The sequence below is a fragment of the Arachis hypogaea genome, chromosome 6 (genome assembly GCF_003086295.3).
Source record: "Arachis hypogaea cultivar Tifrunner chromosome 6, arahy.Tifrunner.gnm2.J5K5, whole genome shotgun sequence".
Taxonomy (NCBI): Eukaryota; Viridiplantae; Streptophyta; class Magnoliopsida; order Fabales; family Fabaceae; genus Arachis; species Arachis hypogaea.
Genome location: NC_092041.1, coordinates 33,577,239 through 33,583,403, shown reverse-complemented (window position 1 = coordinate 33,583,403; position 6,165 = coordinate 33,577,239). Strand labels below are relative to the sequence as shown.

Genomic DNA, 6,165 nt, shown 5'->3' with positions numbered 1-6,165 from the left:
GTGATGATGATCGGGGTAAAACTTGTCTCTCAACAAATTCCCATTCGGCAAGTGTACCGAATTTGTCGTTGATGAGCGGATAATTTGTATGCTTTTTGGCATTGTTTTTAGTATGTTTTTAGTACGTTCTATTTAGTTTTTAGTATATTTTTATTAGTTCTTAGTTAAAATTCACTTTTCTGGACTTTACTATGAGTTTGTGTGTTTTTCTGTGATTTCAGGTATTTTCTGGCTGAAATTGAGGGACTTGAGCAAAAATCTGATTCAGAGACTAAAAAGGACTGCAGATGCTATTGGATTCTGACCTCCCTACACTCGAAGTAAATTTTCTGGAGCTACAGAAGCCCAATTGACGCGCTCTCAACGGCGTTGGAAAGTAGACATCCTAGGCTTTCCAGCAATATATAATAGTTCATACTTTACCCAAGATTTGATGGCCCAAACCGGCATTCCAAATCAGCTCAAAACTGCCCGGCGTTAAACGCCGGAACTGGCACAAGAATGGGAGTTAAACGCCCAAATTGGCACAAAAGCTGGCGTTTAACTCCAAGAGAAGTCTCTACACGAAAAGTCTTCAATGCTCAGCCCAAGCACACACCAAGTGGGCCTGGAAGTGGATTTTTCTATCATTTACTCATTTCTGTAAACCTTAGGCTACTAGTTCTTTATAAATAAGACCTTTTGCTATTGTATTTTTTGGGGGAATCTGGGTAGCTATCTTCATTCTTATGCTATCTTAGATCATTGGGAGGCTGGCCTCACGGCCATGCCTAGACCTTGTTCTTATGTATTTTCAACGGTGGAGTTTCTACACACCATAGATTAAGGTGTGGAGCTCTGTTGTACCTCGAGTATTAATGCAATTACTATTGTTCTTCTATTCAATTCAGCCTGTTCTTGTTCTAAGATATCACTTGTTCTTCAACTTGATGAATGTGATGATCCGTGACACTCATCATCATTCTCATTCATGAACGTGTGACTGTCAATCACCTCCGTTCTACCTTAGATTGGGTGGATATCTCTTGGATTCTTTAACCGGAATCTTCGTGGTATAAGCTAGAATTGATGACTGCATTCAAGAGAATCCAGAAGGTCTAAACCTTGTCTGTGGTATTCTGAGTAGGATTCAATGATTGAATGACTGTGACGAGCTTCAAACTCGCGATTGTGGGGCGTTAGTGACAGACGCAAAAGAATCACTGGATTCTATTCCGACATGATCGAGAACCGACAGCTGAATAGCCGTGCCGTGACAGGGTGCGTTGAACATTTTCATTGAGAGGATGGGAGGTAGCCACTGACAACGGTGAAACCCTACATACAGCTTGCCATGGAAAGGAGTAAGAAGGATTGGATGAAGACAGTAGGAAAGCAGAGAGACGGAAGGGACAAAGCATCTCCATACACTTATTTGAAGTTCTTACCAATGAAATACATAAGTATCTCTATCTTTATCTTTATGTTTTATTCATACATCATCCATAACCATTGAGTCTGCCTGACTAAGATTTACAAGGTGACCATAGCTTGCTTCATACCAACAATCTCTGTGGGATCGACCCTTACTCGCGTAAGGTTTATTACTTGGACGACCCAGTACACTTGCTGGTTAGTTGTGCGAAGTTGTGATAAATAGTTGAGATCACAATTGTGCGTACCATGTTGATGGCGCCATTGATGATCACAATTTCGCCCACCAAGTTTTTGGTGCCGTTGCCGGGGATTGTTCGAGTATGGACAACTGACGGTTCATCTTGTTGCTTAGATTAGGTATTTTTTCTTCAGAGTTCTTAAGAATGAATTCTAGTGTTTCAAGGTGATGTTCTTATCATCACCAAAGCTGATTGATTTTCATCAATTTAGCTCTTGAATGCAATGTCCTGCTGAAGCTTGTTCAGCCATGTCTAATTTCTTTAGACTGAAGCTTTAGACTAACATTGCATGATTCATGGAATTCTCATTAAGAATTTTGATACCTTTATTTTCTTTTTCCACTTAATTTTCGAAAAAATCCAAAAATATATTTCTTGTTTGAGTCTAGAGTCTCATGTTAAGTTTGGTGTCAATTGCATGTTTCTGTTCTTTTTGCATTCATACATATGTCTTCATTAATCTTCAAGTTGTTCTTGATGGTTTCATTGCTCTGATCTTTAAATTCTCTTGACTTGAGTGTTTATGTGTCTCATATGCATTCTCATTTTGTTAGTGTCAGTAGTATATAAACTGCTAAGTTTGGTGTCTTGCATGCATTGTTATTTGATTTTAGTTGCATTTTAATTATTCCTCATCATTAAAAAAAATCCAAAAATATTTTTAATTTGTGTCTTTTCAAGTCAATAATACAAAGGATTGAAGATTCAGAACATTCAGCAGAGGAATTGCACAGAAAAAGCTGGGCATTCAAAACGCCCAGTAAGGAAGGCAAACTGGCGTTTAAACGCCAGGATGGCACAAGAGGGAAGATTTTGTTTTCAAATCAAATTTTTTTTAGTTTTCAAAATCTTTTCAAATCAAATCTTTTTCAAATCAAATCTTTTCAATCAAATCTTTTTCAAAATCAATTCCTTTCCATTTTCAAAAATACTTGCTATCAATTAATGATTTGATTCAACATTTCAAGTATGTTGCCTTTTCTGTTGAGAAAGGTTTAATGTTTGAATCATATCTTTTCTTGATAGCCAAGTCATTAATTTTCAAAATCAAATCTTTTTAAAATGTTTTTTAAATCATATCTTCTCAATCACATCTTTTTTAAAACTAATCATATCTTCTTAACCACATCTTTATCAAAATAGCTTTCAATCAAATCTTTTTGATTTCTAATTTCAAAATCTTTTTCAAAAATCACTTTACCTCTTTCTCACTCTTGGTTTTCGAAAATCAATTAAGGTTTTTCAAAATGTTTTCAAAATCTTTTACTTAATTTTCGAAAATTGCTTCCCTTCTTCTCACATCCTTCTATTTATGGACTAATACTATTCCTTAATGCAAAATTCGAACTCCATCTTTCTTTGATAAGTTCGAATTTTCTACTTCTGCCTTCCATTTTTCTTTTCCTCTGACACCTCAAGGAATCTCTATACTGTGACATAGAGGATTCCATATTTCCTTGTTCTCTTCTCTTTCTTATGAGCAGGAGTAGAGACAAAAGCATTCTTGTTGAGGCTGATCCTAAACCTGAAAGGACCTTGAAGCGAAAGCTAAGAGAAGCTAAGGCACAATTCTCTGTAGAGGACCTAACAAAAATCTTCAAAGAAGAAGAACCCATGGCAGCCGAAAACAACAACAATGCCAACAATGCAAGGAAGGTGCTGGGTGACTTTACTGCACCTACTCCCGACTTCTATGGGAGAAGCATCTCTATCCCTGCCATTGGAGCAAACAACTTTGAGCTTAAGCCTCAATTAGTCTCTCTAATGCAACAGAATTGCAAGTTTCATGGACTTCCATTGGAAGATCCTCATCAGTTTTTAGCTGAATTCTTGCAAATCTGTGACACTGTCAAGACCAATGGGGTTGACCCTGAGGTCTACAGACTAATGCTATTCCCTTTTGCTGTAAGAGACAGAGCTAGGGTATGGTTGGACTCACAACCTAAAAAAAGCCTGAACTCTTGGGAAAAGCTAGTCAATGCCTTCTTGGCAAAGTTCTTTCCACCTCAAAAATTGAGTAAGCTTAGAGTGGAAGTCCAAACCTTCAGACAGAAGGAAGGAGAATCCCTCTATGAAGCTTGGGAAAGATACAAACAATTAATCAGAAAGTGTCCCTCTGATATGCTTTCTGAATGGAGCATCATAGGTATTTTCTATGATGGTCTGTCTGAACTGTCCAAGATGTCTTTGGATAGCTCTGCTGGAGGATCTCTTCTTCTGAAGAAGACGCCTACAGAAGCTCAAGAACTAATTGAAATGGTTGCAAATAACCAATTTATGTACACTTCTGAAAGGAATCCTGTGAACAATGGGACAAATTAGAAGAAAGGAGTTCTTGAGACTGATACTCTGAATGCCATATTGGCTCAGAACAAAATATTCACCCAGCAAGTCAATATGATTTCTCAAAGTCTGTCTGGAATGCAAAATGCACCAAGCAGTACTAAGGAAGCTTCATCTGAAGAAGAAGCTTATGATCCTGAGAACCCTTCAATGGAAGAGGTGAATTACATGGGAGAACCCTATGGAAACACCTATAATCCTTCATGGAGAAATCATCCAAATCTCTCATGGAAGGATCAATAGAGACCCCAACAAGGTTTCAACAATAATAATGGTGGAAGAAACAGGTTTAGCAATGGCAAGCCTTTTCCATCATCTTCTCAGCAACAGACAGAGAATTCTAAACAGAACCACTCTGACTTAGCAACCATGGTCTCTGATCTAATCAAAACCACTCAAAGTTTCATGACTGAAACAAGGTCCTCCATTAGAAATTTGGAGGCACAAGTGGGTCAGCTGAGCAAGAAAATTACTGAACTCCCTCCTAGTACTCTTCCAAGCAATACAGAAGAAAATCCAAAAGGAGAGTGCAAGGCCATCAACATGGCCGAATTTGGAGAGGAGGGAGAGGCAGTGTACGCCACTGAGGAAGACCTCAATGGACGTCCACTGGCCTCCAATGAGTTCCCCAATGAGGAACCATGGGAATCTGAGGCTCATAATGAGACCATAGAGATTCCATTGGACTTACTCCTGCCATTCATGAGCTCTGATGAGTATTCTTCCTCTGAAGAGGATGAGTATGTCACTGAAGAGCAACTTGCTAAATACCTTGGAGCAATCATGAAGCTAAATGAAAAGTTATTTGGCAATGAGACTTGGGAGAACGAACCTCCCTTGCTCACCAAAGAACTGGATGACTTGTCTAGGCAGAAACTACCTCAAAAGAGACAAGATCCTCGGAAGTTCTCAATACCTTGTGCCATAGGCACCATGACCTTCAAGAAGGCCTTGTGTGACCTAGGGTCAAGTGTAAACCTCATGCCTCTCTCTGTAATGGAGAAGCTAAGGATCTTTGAGGTGCAAGCTGCAAAAATCTCACTAGAGATGGCAGACAATTCAAGAAAACAAGCTTACGGACATGTAGAGGATGTTCTGGTAAAAGTTGAAGACCATTACATCCCTGCTGATTTCATAGTCCTAGAGACTGGGAAGTGCATGGATGAATCCAACATCCTTGGCAGACCCTTCCTAGCCACAGGAAAGGCTGTGATTGATGTTGATAGAGGAGAATTGATCATTCAAGTGAATGAAGAATCCTTTGTGTTTAAGGCTCAAGGATATCCCTCTGTCACCAAGGAGAGGAAGCATGAAGAGCTTCTCTCAAAATAGAGTCAAACAGAGCCCCCACAGTCAAACTCTAAGTTTGGTGTTGGGAGGCCACAACCAACTTCTAAGTTTGGTGTTGAACCCCCACATTCAAACTCTAAGTTTGGTGTTGGGAGGTTCCAACATTGCTCTGAGCATCTCTGAGGCTCCATGAGAGCCCACTGTCAAGCTACTGACATTAAAGAAGCGCTTGTTGGGAGGCAACCCAATGTTATATTTTATCTATTTTCCTTTGTTATTTTATGTTTTTTGTAGGTTGATGATCATGAGAAGTTACAAAATCAATTGAAAAAGCAAAAACAGAATGAAAAACAGAAAGAAAAATAGCACACCCTGGAGGAAGATCTTGCTGGCGTTTAAACGCCAGTAAGGCTAGCAGATGGGCATTTAATGCCCAGTCTGGCACCATTCTGGGCGTTTAACGCCAGAAAGGGGCACCAGACTGGCGTTAAATGCCAGAAAAGGGCAAGAAGTTGGCGTTAAACGCCAGAAATGGGCACCAGCCCGGCGTTTAACACCAGAATTGGCATGAAGAGCAATTTTGCTCGCCACTTGGTGCAGGGATGACTTTTCCTTGACACCTCAGGATCTGTGGACCCCACAGGATCCCCACCTACCCCACCACTCTCTTTCTTCTTCACCCATTCACCAATCACCTCAACACCTCTTCCCCAAAAACCCTTCACCTATCAAATCCCATCTTTCTCTTCACCACTCACATCCATCCTTCATAAAATCCCACCTACCTCACCATTCAAATTCAATCCACTTTCCCATCCAAACCCACCCTCCCATAGCCGAACACTACCCCTCTCTTCACCCCTATATGAACCCCTCT

At 39.9% G+C, this 6,165-nt stretch overlaps 1 non-coding gene across 1 annotated transcript; it reads right to left on the bottom strand.

The window, feature by feature from the left end:
* Positions 1-3,674: 3,674 nt before the first annotated feature.
* On the bottom strand, positions 3,675-3,782 carry LOC112700247 (small nucleolar RNA R71). The gene has a single exon (XR_003153159.1). It is a non-coding gene; the product is annotated as a small nucleolar RNA R71 (small nucleolar RNA).
* Between the last annotated feature and the right edge of the window lie 2,383 nt (positions 3,783-6,165).